Raw genomic sequence first — 12,586 nt, 5'->3', positions numbered from 1 at the left:
AAGCCCATGGAAGAGTCTACCTTCTCTGCCCACAGGGCCTAGCAGGACCCCCTCCCTCTAGCCGAGCCCTGAAGCCACTTTCCTCGCCCTCTCTGCTCCCTGTGCTCCATGTTTCCTGTCGTTGAACCCGGGGTAAAGTCCTCTCCCCTCCCCAGTGGTTCTCTCCTGGCTCCAAGAGGCAACGGGTATGTGTCCACATCCAGACCAGACGTTAAAGAGAGACCGTTCTGCCCCTGCTAGCCAGAACAGACGCTGGGGAACTTCAAGAGGAACTGAGAAGCCACCAAGGCCCGAGGGCATGCCCTAGAGAGTCTGGATTCTTTGCCAAGAGCTCCTAAGGCTGGGGAGCTCATGGCACAGGGGCAAGTGCCACATGGGCACTGGGCTGGGGGAGACACTAGGCCAGACTGGCTGAGTGCCCTCTCCAGCAGCCAGGGGCTGATCAGAGACGACAGGCCCCAGGCAGGCCCCTGCCCCAGCGCCGCCCCCCTCATGGACTGAGAGCAGGGCACTGGCCTGGCGGCCAGTTGTCCCCGAGACAGGATGGCAGGCAGGGACTGTGGAGGGGAGACAGGAGGGATCCCTGAGAGGAATTTGGGGGGTGGAACTCACCCCAGGCAGCACTGAGAGGCTGGTTGTGAAAGGCTCAAGAAGGGCTTGGTCACGGGGCAGGCCAGTTGGCCTCAGTGGGCCTCAGGCCCGGGGAAGGCACTGAGCAGACACCCCCTCCCCCGACCATGCCTCCAGCATTCCATCTGCAGAAAGGATTCCGTAGGTAGCCAAGGTGTGAGCCTGGGTGTCCCCCAGCCCAGTGTCTGAGTAGAAGAGGACAGAAGGCCTCAGGCCGGGGCACTGGGCCTCCCAGTCGCCAGCCACCAGGGCAGGGGACCAGAGCTGGCAGAACACTTTGCTCGACAAACGGCCCATGCTGAGGGCCCTGTGGCCTGTGTGCAGAGGTGGAAGGTCCCGGGCCCTGCCCCAGGGACTGCAGGGTCATGTGCCTCTCCAGCTGAGAGGGCTGGTTGCGGGGGCAGCCACCACCCAGGGGAGAGATGGTGGGATCCTGTTAGCACGTTAATGGATCAGAGACATTTCTCAGGCCCTGAATAAACTCTTGAAGGAGCTTCCAGGGATGAGAGAGGAAGAGGAGGCAGCGTAGCCCATCAAGAAGGAGCGATGGAGCCAGGAGAGGAGCAGGCTGGGGGGAGCCTGACGGCAACCAGGCACCTCCGAGAGCCTCCCATGGCACGAAAGGGCCCTGGGGCAGACGTTGGGATCCAACGGGGCAAAAACGCATTTAATAAAAACACGTGGGACATGCATGGCTCGAGGGTAAGAGCAAGACACAGTGTCCGCTCACCTGAGGTCCAAATTCAAGGGAACAGCAGTTTTCCAAGTTCGACAAAGCCTGCTTGCTCGTTTCGGGAGGAGGGAGAGTGGCACTTGCATTAGGAGCCCCGAAGGTGGGGAGGGGCAGGGTCCCCAGCAGGGGCCGGGAGCACCCCTCTTCTGGGCTGATGACCTGGGAGGGGGCAGAGGGCAGCTGGAGCCTGGCAACCACGATCTTTCTATTGCTATAAATTCGTCTTTTCTAGAATTTTATATAAATAGAATCGTAGAGTATGTAGTATCTCGTGCCTGGGCCCATCTGTTGTATGTGTTAGGACTTTGCTCCTCTTTTGTGCCAAGTGGGGCTCTGCTGGCTGGGCCTCAGAGGATCGGCTCCACTGCTAGGTGGTGAACATGGGACTATTGTAAGTTTGAAGCTGTCACAAATGTGCGCAGGACCCCGTTCCTCCAGAGGACGCCCTCGGCGCTGAGAACCTGCGGGCCTACTGCTCCGCCTCTGTGCGGGCTGTTGCCTCTTTAGTCTGAACTGTTTCAGCAGGATTTTACTGGGGTCTTATCTGGCATTTTCCTTGTGATAAATGATGGTCAGAACCTTCTCACGTATTTATTTGTCACTTTCTTAAATTAAAAAAAATTTTTTTTATTTGATACAGAGAGAGATCCCAAGTAGGCAGAGAGGCAGGCAGAGAGAGAGGGGGAAGCAGGCTCCCTGCCGAGCAGAGAGCCCGAGAGCCCGATGCAGGGCTCGATCCCAGGACTCTGGAATCATGATCTGAGCTGAAGGCAGAGGCTTAACCCACTGAGCCACCCAGGCGCTCCTATTTGCCACTTTCATAACAGTATTTTTGTCAGGTCTTTTGTCAACTTTTAAAAGTTTTCCCCAGGGGCGCCTGGGTGGCTCAGTGGGTTAAGCCTCTGCCTTCGGCTCAGGTCATGATCCTAGGGTCCTGGGATCAAGCCCCACATCGATCGGGCTCTCTGCTCAGCGGGAAGCCTGCTTCCTTCTCTGTCTCTGCCTGCCTCTCTGCCTACTTGTGATCTCTCTCTCTCTGTCAAATAAATAAATAAAAATCTTAAAAAAAAAAAAAGTTTTCCCCATTACTGAGTTGTGAGAGTATTTTTCACTTTTAATATATTTTGGATACTTCTTCGAAAGCTGTGCATCGCAAATATTTTCCCCAGTATGTGGCTTGCATTTTCGTTGTGTTAGTGGTCTCTTTTAAGTCATTTCTACCCCCAGCGTGGGGATCAAACTCAGCAGCCTGAGATCCAGAGTCACGTGTTCTGCTAACCTAGCCAACCAGGCACCCGTAACAATCTCTTAAAAAGCAAACTTTTGGGGTGCCTGGCAGCGCAGTAGAATATATGACTCTTGATCTTAGGGTTGTCAGTTAAACCTCACACTGGCTATACAGATTACATGAAAAACATTAAAAAATAAAATTTGGGGGGGGCACCTGGGTGGCCCAGTGGGTTAATCATCTGCCTTCGACTCAGGTCATGATCCTGGCATCCTGGGATTGAGCCCCACATCCAGTTCCCTGCTCAGCGGGGAGCCTGCTTCCCCCTCTCCCACTACCCCTGCTTGTGTTCCCTCTCTCGCTGTGTCTTTCTATGTCAAATAAATAAAATCTTTAAAAAAGAGATATTCTCCTATGATTTATTCTACAAGGTTTATATTTCTAGCTCTAACATTTAGGCCTGTGACTAATATCATTTTAAAGTTTTTTAAAGATTTTATTTACTTATTTATTTGAGAGACAGAGCGAGAGAACACAAGCAAGGAGAGAGGCAGAGGGAGGGGAGAAGCACACTCCCCACTGAGCAGGGAGCGTAACTCGGGCCTCAATCCCAGGATCCCGGGATCATGACCCAAGCTGAAGGCAGACATTTAACTGAGAGGCACCCCAACCTCAAGTTAAATTTTGTGTGTGTTATAGGTTAAAAGTTTAGGTTCATTCTTTTGCATGTGGATATCCAGTTGTCCCCACACCGTGTAGTCAAATAGCTGTCCTTTCCTCACTGAATTACTTTGGCAACTTTGCCACAAATGGGTCACATGTGCGGGTCTGTTTCTGGACTCTCACTTCCGTGATCTGTACACCTGTCCTTACACCAGGGTTACACTGTCTCGATTACTATAGACTTATAGTAAGTCTGAAATGAGATCATATAACTTCAACTTTGTTCTTTCTCAAAATCATTTTTGTTAGTCTAGGTAATCTGCATTTTCACGTAAAACTTAAAATCAGCTTGTCAGTTTCTACCGAAGGAAAAAAAAATCCTGCCAGGATTTTAAAGATTTCTATTTATTTTAGAGAAGGAGAAAGAAAGAGAGCTCGAGTGCAAGGGAGGGACAGGGGGAGGGAGAAGGAGAGAATCTTGAGCAGACTCCGCGCTGAGCATGGAGCCCGACATGGGGCTTGGTCTCACAACCCTGAGATCATGACCCGAGCCAGGATCAAGAGTCTGATGCTTAACCCACTGAGCCGCCCACGCACCCCTCCTGCCAGCACTTTAATTGCCCTTACATTTGAATCTAGAGACACGGATCTGAATCTGTCTAGAGATAGATCTTAATAATGAGGGGTCCTTCAACCCTCGAATACAGTATTCTACTCCATTTGTTTACGTTCCCTTAATTTCTCTTAGCAGCATTTTACGGTTTTTGGCTTACAGGGTTTCCATACGCTATTAAGTTATCCGCAAGGATTTCATATCTTGGATGCTTTTGCCAAGGGTACTTTTCAGGGTTTTTTTTGTTTTTTGGGGGGGATTTGGGGGGGTTTGTTTGGTTTGATTTTTTTTTTAAGATTTTATTTATTTATTTGTCAGAGAGAGGGAGAGCGAGAAAGCGAGCACAGGCAGGCAGAGGCAGAGGGAGAGGCAGGCTCCCTGCTGAGCAAGGAGCCCGATGCGGGACTCGATCCCAGAACGCTGGGATCATGACCTGAGCTGAAGGCAGCTGCTTAACCCACTGAGCCACCCAGGCGTCCCTTTTTTTTTTTTTTTTTAAGATTTTATTTATTTATTTGTGGTTTGGTTTGATTTTTAGGCACACACATTTATGTAAGTTTTTCAAGACACAGGAAACTTGTAAGGAAATGAGGAACTAAAAATATGGTGAAAACACATGCTTTTTAATTTCTTTTTTTTTAAGATTTTATTTATTTATTTATTTGAAAGAGAGAGAAGGAGGGAGTGCATGAGTGGCGTGCGGGGCAGGTAGAGGGACAAGTGGGCTCTATGCTGAGCCTGGAGCTCAACGTGGATCTCAAATTCATTACCCTGAGACCATGACCGCAGCTGACATCAAGAATCAGCTGCTCAACTGCCTGAGCCATTCCGGTGCCCCAACCAATGGTGCTTTCAAATGTCGTGACTTGATTGTCTGTTGCTAGTATATAGATATGCTATTGATACTGTATATTGACTGTTTAACTGTGACCTTGCTAAACCTACTCATTAGTTCTGCTGGTTTTTGTGGATTTCTTAGGTTTTTTTTTTTTTACATGGATAATAATACCATATCAAATAAAAACACATTTCTTTCTAATCTATGTGCCTTTTACTTCTTTTTCTTGCCTTATCACACTAGCTAGGACCTCCAGTGCAACAATGAGTAAAATGGATGAAAGATAGCCTTGCTTTGTCCCTGATCAAAAGGGAAAAGCAGTAGTTTGTCACCACTAAATAAGATGTTAACTTGTGGGGTTTTCAGAGATGCCCTTTACCGGGCTGAGGAAGTTTCCCTCTATTCCTACTGTACTGAGACCTTTTATCACAAGTGTTTGTCCTGCATCTATTGAGATGATCATGTGGTTTCTCTTTTTTGTTGTTGCTCTGTTAATATGGTTAATTACCTTGGCTGATTTTCAAATGTCAAAGCAAACCGGCATTGCTACTTGGTCATGATGTTTTATGTTTTTAGATATTGCTGGATGTGATTTGCTAGGATTTTGGTTAGTATGTTTGCATCATGTGTATTCAGAGGCATACCAGTCTGTAGTTTCCTGTTTGTGCCATGTCTTTCGTTCTGGTAAGATGAGATGGGAACTGTTCCCTCTGTTTTCTGGAACAGTTTGTGTGGAACAGTTTGTGCTCTTCTTTCTTCCATAACATTTGGTAGAATTCCTTAGTGAAGACATAGGCCTGGAGTTTTCTTTGTGGAGATGTTTTTAGCTACAAATTCAACTCTCTAAATAGATATAGGATTATTCAGGTTATCTATGTCATCCTGGGAGAATTGGATAGCTTGTCTCTTTGACGGAAACCATCCATCTCGTCTACCTTGTATTGTAATGTATTGGCATAAGGTTCCCTTACTATCATTTTGATATTTGTAATATTTGTACTGATATCCTCTCTTTCACTTTTTCTCTTTGTTTTCTCTCTTTCATCTTTTTTGAAAGATTTATTTATTTATTTATTTATCAGGCAGAGAGACAGAGAGCTCCCTGCACAGGAGCAGGGGGCATGGCAGGCTCCCTGCTGAGCGAGGATTTTTTTTTTTCCCCCTTTCAGGACTCTGTTCCGGACACTGAGGTCATGACCTGAGCCAAAGGCGGAAACTTAACTGTCTGAGCCACCGAGGTGTCCCTCTCCCTCCCTCTCTCTTTTTGTAAAAAGATTTTATTTATTTATTTGACAGAGAGAGAGAGACTGCAAGTAGGCAGAGAGGCAGGAAAGGGGTGGGGGGAAGCAGGCTCCCCGCTGAGCAGAGAGCCCAGTGCGGGGCTCAGATCGCAGGACCCTGACTGAGATCATGACCTGAGCCGAAGGCAGAGGCTTAACCCGCTGAGCCACCCGGGCGCCCTCCGATGCCCTTTTCTAATATAAGCAATGAATGTCAAACGAGTTCCTTTAATCACTTGTTTAGTTTTGAATTCCCAAATTTTTATATTTTATGTTTTTGTTTTATTCAATTAAATAAGTTTTCTTCCAATAGATGAGATTTAACTTGTGATTTCTCCCTTGACTCATGGTTTATTTAAAAGCATATTTTTTCATTTCCAAATATTTGACAATTTCCTAGATACTGTTTTGTTATTGATTTCTGATTCAACATCATTGTGGTCAGAAATCCTACTTCACAGATTTTTAGTCTTTGTAATTTACTGAAATTTCAATTTATTGAACTACTGCCCAGAATGTAGTCTGTGTTGGTGAATGTTATATCCACACTTGAGAAGAATGTGTATTTTCCTGTTATTTTCTCGATGTACAAATATCAATTAGGTCACTTTTGTTGATAGCGTTGTTCAAATCTTACTGATTTCTTTTTCCCCTCTCTGTGTTATCAATTATAGAGAAAGGGATGTTATAGTCTCCAACTATGTTTGGAGATTTGTCTATTTCTAGAAACTTCATTGCTGTAAATTTTTGTCTCATACTTTTTTAAGACTTATTTATTTATTTGACAGAGAGAGAGAGATTGCAAGTCGGCAGAGAGGCAGGCAAAGAGAGAGGGAGAAGCGGGCTCCCCGCAGAGCAGAGAGGCCGAGCGATTCGGGGCTCGATCTCAGGACCCTGGGATCATGACCTGAGCCGAACGCCGAGGCTTTAACCCACTGAGCCACCCAGGTGCCTCTCATAGTCTTTAAAAGTAAATGAAAAATTTTTTAAGAAAATCCTTCCCTCATGGTCCCATTTCCCACAAACTGTTTTCACCTTCATTCTTGCACGGGGCGCTCCCTCCGATGCTCACTGATCCTTGCTTGTCGTCTCATATTTAAGAATGTCGGTTGGATGGCGCGCCCGGGTGGCTCAGTGGTTAAGCGTCTGCCTTTGGCTCAGGTCATGATCCCAGGGTCCTGGGACGGAGCCCTGTGTCGGGTTCCCCGCCCCACGGGAAGCCTGCTTCTCCCTCTCCCTCTCCCCCTGCTTATGTTCCCTCTCTCGCTGTCTCTCTCTCTCTCTCTGTCAAATAAATAAATAAAATCTTTAAAAAAAAAAAAAAAGAATGTGGGTTCAAGCGGCCTTCGTGGTGGGGCGATGCGCTGAGCCATGTTAGTGGAGAATCCTGGTATCACTGTCAATGCTAGGTCTGCAGTGGGGACAGAATTCAGAATCCGCAAGCATCTCCAAGTGGGCTGGGGGCTGGGGCTGGAGCAGCCGTACACTCGGGGCTCTGGCCGCAGTGACCTCTGAAGCCAACTCCTGACCCCATCCTCCAGCAGGGGCGACGGTGGCCTGCTGAGGGGCCTGTACGCTCGCACGCTGAGGGCTTGTCGGGCATCCGTGCCGGGCAGATGGGGCACCGCGATCTGTCCTCGTGGAACTGAGCCAAGTCCACGCCCCGTGCAGACAGCTTGAGGCCATACGTGCTGGATCGCGGCGATCCTCCTTCAGGCAGCCTGTCAGCCACCTCGGTCCTGCTCTTCCTGCGCTGGGAAAAGCAGGCGGACGGCCGTTTGTTGGCGACTCTGCTCCAGCCCCCAACTGCTGAAAGCGGGGCTGGCTGCAGGCACCTGAACGAAAGAAGGCAGGGGGCCAGAGGCCCCTTGGCAGGTAGGTAAGTGTTCATCTGCCTCTCCTCCTGTCCCCAGCATGGCGCCCCCCCAGCTGTCCCCGGTGTCGCCCAGCCAAAGCGCTCTTCGTTTCCTCATCTCCCAAGAAGGAAGCTGCTCTTCGGCTGGGACGGGGGACAGCACGGAGGGGTCGAGCTGCCTCGTACATACATTTGCGTCCATGTCGCCACCGCTGCTGTCTCAGCCCCGGAGACCTGCCTCTCTCTGCCGCCACTGTTTGCAGTCGGGGGGAGGACTGCATGCGTCAAACGTCAAACGGGCAGCTCTGTTCAGAGCCTGGGGGGTTGCAGGAAACCCAAGAGAAGAGGTGGTTTAGGCATGCTTACACTGCACAGGCCAAGCCAAACGCCTACCAAGTCATGGCTCCCGGCTGTGCTCACATCTCTACCCGGTGACTGACACACAGGCCAGGTCTTAGCCGGCAAAATCCCACGGACTGTGTGGCGTAAACAACAGACGTTCCATTTTTCACAGTCCTGGAGGCAGGTAGTCCCAGATCGAGTTCGGATCAGGTCGGTTTCCTAGTGGAAGTCCTTTTCTGGGCCTGTAGGTTTTTGTCCCCTCCTGTGTCCTCGTTCAGTGGCGAGAGAGATGGAGACAGACAGAAGTCTCTGCTGTCTCTTCTTCCAAGGACACTAACCCTATTGGATCAAGGCCCCACGCTTATGACCTCATTTAACCTTAATTACTTCCTTAAAGGCCCCGTCTCCAAATATGAGGGTTAGGGCTTCAACACAGGACTGGGGGGAGTTGGCAACATTCAGCCCATGGCAGATGGCCACGCTGCATACAACAGAGTCTGCCGCATCCTTGGCCCCCAGAGTGGGTGGGCCTCATGCAGCCCACTGAGGACCCGAAGAGAAGAAAGAGGCTGAGTGAGAGGGAACTCTTGGGCATGACTGTTCCAGCTGCAACACCAACCTTTTCCTGGCGTCAGACTGGAACTTTCCCCAGCTTGTTCTTTAGATCTTAGGTCCACACACACACACACACACACACACACACATCCTGTCGGTTCTGTCTCACTGGAGATCCCTGACTAATGCAAATGACATTCCTCATTTCCCTCCATGAATGGAGAAACTGGAGCCTGTCGAAGGCACAGGGGGCACGTGGAAGACAAAGAGGTCCTGTGGGATCTGGTAGGTTGGGGACGGGATCGATGGACTGGAAAGCTCTTGAGAAACCCGAATGCAGGGCTGGGAGAAGGGAGGAAGTTGGAGAACAGGAAGGGACAGATCGGAAGTCACGCCAACAAAGCTGGCATTTGGAACTTAATATGACAGAGTGATTCTGCGAATGATGAGGTCTATAAGGCATAACCATCAGAGGGAGAGGCTGAGGTGAGGTCAAGGTCTTTGGAGATAAGAAGGTCAGGAAACTGAGAGGTGAGTGTGTGAGTGAGGGGAAGCCACTGGCGAGTGAGGCAGAGTGACAGCTCAAGGAGGAACAGAGGGTGGCCAGGTCCAGGGAGAAGAACATTAAAGGACCCTGGCCATGGGGCCGTTGAGTGCCCCTCGCAGCACAGCCACTGACTTGTCCCACACAGAACAATCCAGGAAAGAGAACAAAGAGGAAGGAGCAGGACACTTTATGACTCCCCAAAGTGGCCCGCCGCCACTTGTTTCATTCTGTTCATTAGAAATGAATGCTCAAGGGAACCTGCGTGGCCCAGTTGGTCAAGCATCCGACTTGATTTCGGTTCAGGTCATGGTCTCAGGGTCGTGAGATGGAGCCCCGCTTCAGGCTCTGTGCCCATCAGGGAGTCTGCTTGAGATCTCTCTCTCTCTCTCTCTGACCCCACCCCCCCAATAAATAAATAAATATTAAAATAAAAGAAATGAGTCATCAAGTACAGCCCACACTCAGGAGGAGGAAAGGCGGCACCACCTCTCGACGCCAGGAATGTCAAAGACTTTGCCGCCACCAGTTAGAACCACCAGAGCAGAGATATTGATGGACTTTGGGCTTTATTAAGAATGCACATGAAAACAGCTAGAGCAACTACTAAAAAATTCATACAGCGCTTCAAAACAGAAAAGGAAATGAAAAAGAACACAAGTTCAATCTATCTAAATGATGACAGTATCACAGGAAATGGCTGGGGCCTCCTTTTTAAAATTTATTTTATTTTATTTATCCATTTGTCAGAGAGAGAGAGAGCACAAGCAGACGGACGGGCAGTCAGAGGGAGAGGGAGAAGCAGGCTCCTTGCCAAGCAGGGACCCCCAGGAGGGGCTCCATCCCAGGACCCCGGGATCATGCCCTGTGCCCAAGGCAGATGCTTCGCCGACAGCCACCCCAGCCATCCCTGGGACCTCCTTTTAATGTGCCTTTGAGCTTCCTGCCCAAGAGCATTATTTCCCAGACTGCGCAGGGCCAGCCAGGCTCTGGGAGACAAGTTGGATTTTGCCAGTGAGGCGCACTCACCTGAAATGTGGAAGGCTGAAGGAAGGGGAGCCCATCCTTTCGCTTTGCCGAGCCCTTCTCCTGCTCGGTTTAAAGGACAAGGAAACACGGGGCTCCAGCATCCACGCTCCAGCGCTTGGCCTCCTCTTCCCACAGCCCTGACTGCCTGGTCCCAGCTCGCTGATCCCTGACTCAGGCCAGCAGCGATATCTTCTCGATAACCGTAACCCACACTTACCCTGGGGGCCGCCCGTCCCCCGACCTGGCTGATGGTGGCAGAGATAGCTGGTCCTTAGGGAGACTGGTTTGGAGCTGCACCGCCCCCCCACCAAACACTCCCCTCGGGGCCTCTGCAGGGGCTGTGTCTGTGACCCCCTTTTTCAGGCTTACAGCACCCCTTCTGCATCCTGCCTTGAACTTTCGCCGATAGCTGGTGGGGGCAGAGAGAGCAGTCTGGAACCAGGTCAGACAGAAAGCACTGAATAAGCCGGCGAGAGAACGAATCTGAACACGTCGCGAACACCCCCTCCCCATGGCCAACTCAACCCCACAGGTAAAAACCAGTGGCAGAAAAAGGCACCCAGTAACCCGGCAATCTCACTCCTCGGTCGGCACAGAAACGGGAGTGCGCCGATGTGGAAACCTGTATGCTCGCTCTCAGCTGAACCCGGTGACTCCTGACATGGTCTTTGCCTTGTGGGGGGTGGGGTGGGGTCTTAACAGACTCTGGGTGCCTGCTGTGAGGAGCTGTGGCCACTGAAGGGGGAGGTGAGTGGCCTCCCAGTGTCCCCAGTGAGCACGCGGCTCACTTCCTGTTGGGATCCTCTCTCCTTCCTGGCCTCACTGCCGCTGGCCCCTCCATCTCAGCCCACAGAAGTGGGAGAACGGGCTTTTCCGTCAATTAGGAGCCAGCGCAAATCCCTGCTCTGCCATTTGCCTCCTGGGTGACCTTGGGTAAGTCGCTTGACCTGCCCAAACGTCAGTTTCCTCATCTGTGAAGTGGAGGCAACAATGGTGCCCACGTAACTGCCTCTGGTTACACTCCCTGGACACATCCCTTGAGGTCTTGTGACTTTCGTCACCTCCCCTGTAATATGGGCTAATAATGACTGACTTCCCCAGGTTGCTTATACAAGACCCTGCGCTCGGAACCAGGGCAGGCCCGAGATTCGGTGTCCCGATGGGGATGAATGCTGTCGTGGTCACTGGCGCCGAACCCATCAGTATGCACTGGGGAGAGCACGCTCTCTGGGCTCCGTCCTCTTTCACTCCTGTCATCGCTGTGGCAGTGTCGGCATCAAACCCTATATTCCCGAAAAGGAGGAAAGGGTTTGTGCAGTTGCGGCTGGAGAGGAGAGAGACCAGGCCTATCAGAGGTGGCATCAGAGCAGGCAGAAAGCAGGGAGCATCTCAGCGCTTCTGCCTTGAGTGCCCAGGACGCCCCCCATAGGGAGCTCTGGGCCCACTGGCCTTGTGCCTGGCTTGGCCTCTGTCCTGCTCCCGAAGGGGCTGAACCAGTGACACAGGAGCACTGCACTCCCACTCCGGATCTACTAGATCCAAATGGGGTGTGGGGTAGGGGGACACTGGCAGCCCTGGAGGGCGGCTCGGGGGCCCCTTGGCTCTTCTGGCTCTCCAGCCCTCTCTGTTCACTCAAGAGCCTCTTCTCCTCCCGGAGTCACCTTCCAAAGAGCCCAGAAACACCGCATCCAGACCATCACTGAGGGCAGGACCCCAAGCCTCCCCGTCCAGGGGTGCTAGAAGCTGGCACTTTGGTCAGTGGCCTGGGGGGGGTCCTCCCACGTGGGCCTCCTGCATGGCTTGGAGGGTCTGGGGAGGCTGAGTTGAAGGCCCCAGAATGCTTCATTGGGCAACAGGCATGCTCATAAAAATACCGTAGGCCACCAGGGCTGCAATCTGCCATCTGGGCCCTAGGCCTTCCTTGTCCTGCGGCCGGCTGGGCGGGCTCGGCTTACTCCGCAATCGCTGCGCCCTCCGCCTCCCATCGGAGGTCACTGGCGGGGGGGGGGGGGGGGGGGGGGAGGCGGGGCAGGGGGGGCGCTGGGGAGGAGCTCCTTCCCAGGCTTCCAGGGCTAGGGCTACCGGAGAGAGCGGGGCCTCTGGGAAAGGTCGAGAAGGGGCCGATCCTCCTGACAAAGAAATAAACCGCGGGCCTGAGAACGCGGGCAGGGAGTTGGAGGAATATCTAGGAACTGGGAGTGGTGGCTCCAGGGGCTCCCTCTCCGTGACCTCCTCGCACCCCCAGAGCGTCTTTGGTGGGCTGAAATCGAGGCCTG

Source organism: Mustela lutreola, chromosome X (genome assembly GCF_030435805.1).
Source record: "Mustela lutreola isolate mMusLut2 chromosome X, mMusLut2.pri, whole genome shotgun sequence".
Classification (NCBI taxonomy): domain Eukaryota; kingdom Metazoa; phylum Chordata; class Mammalia; order Carnivora; family Mustelidae; genus Mustela; species Mustela lutreola.
This window is presented reverse-complemented; position numbering follows the sequence as displayed.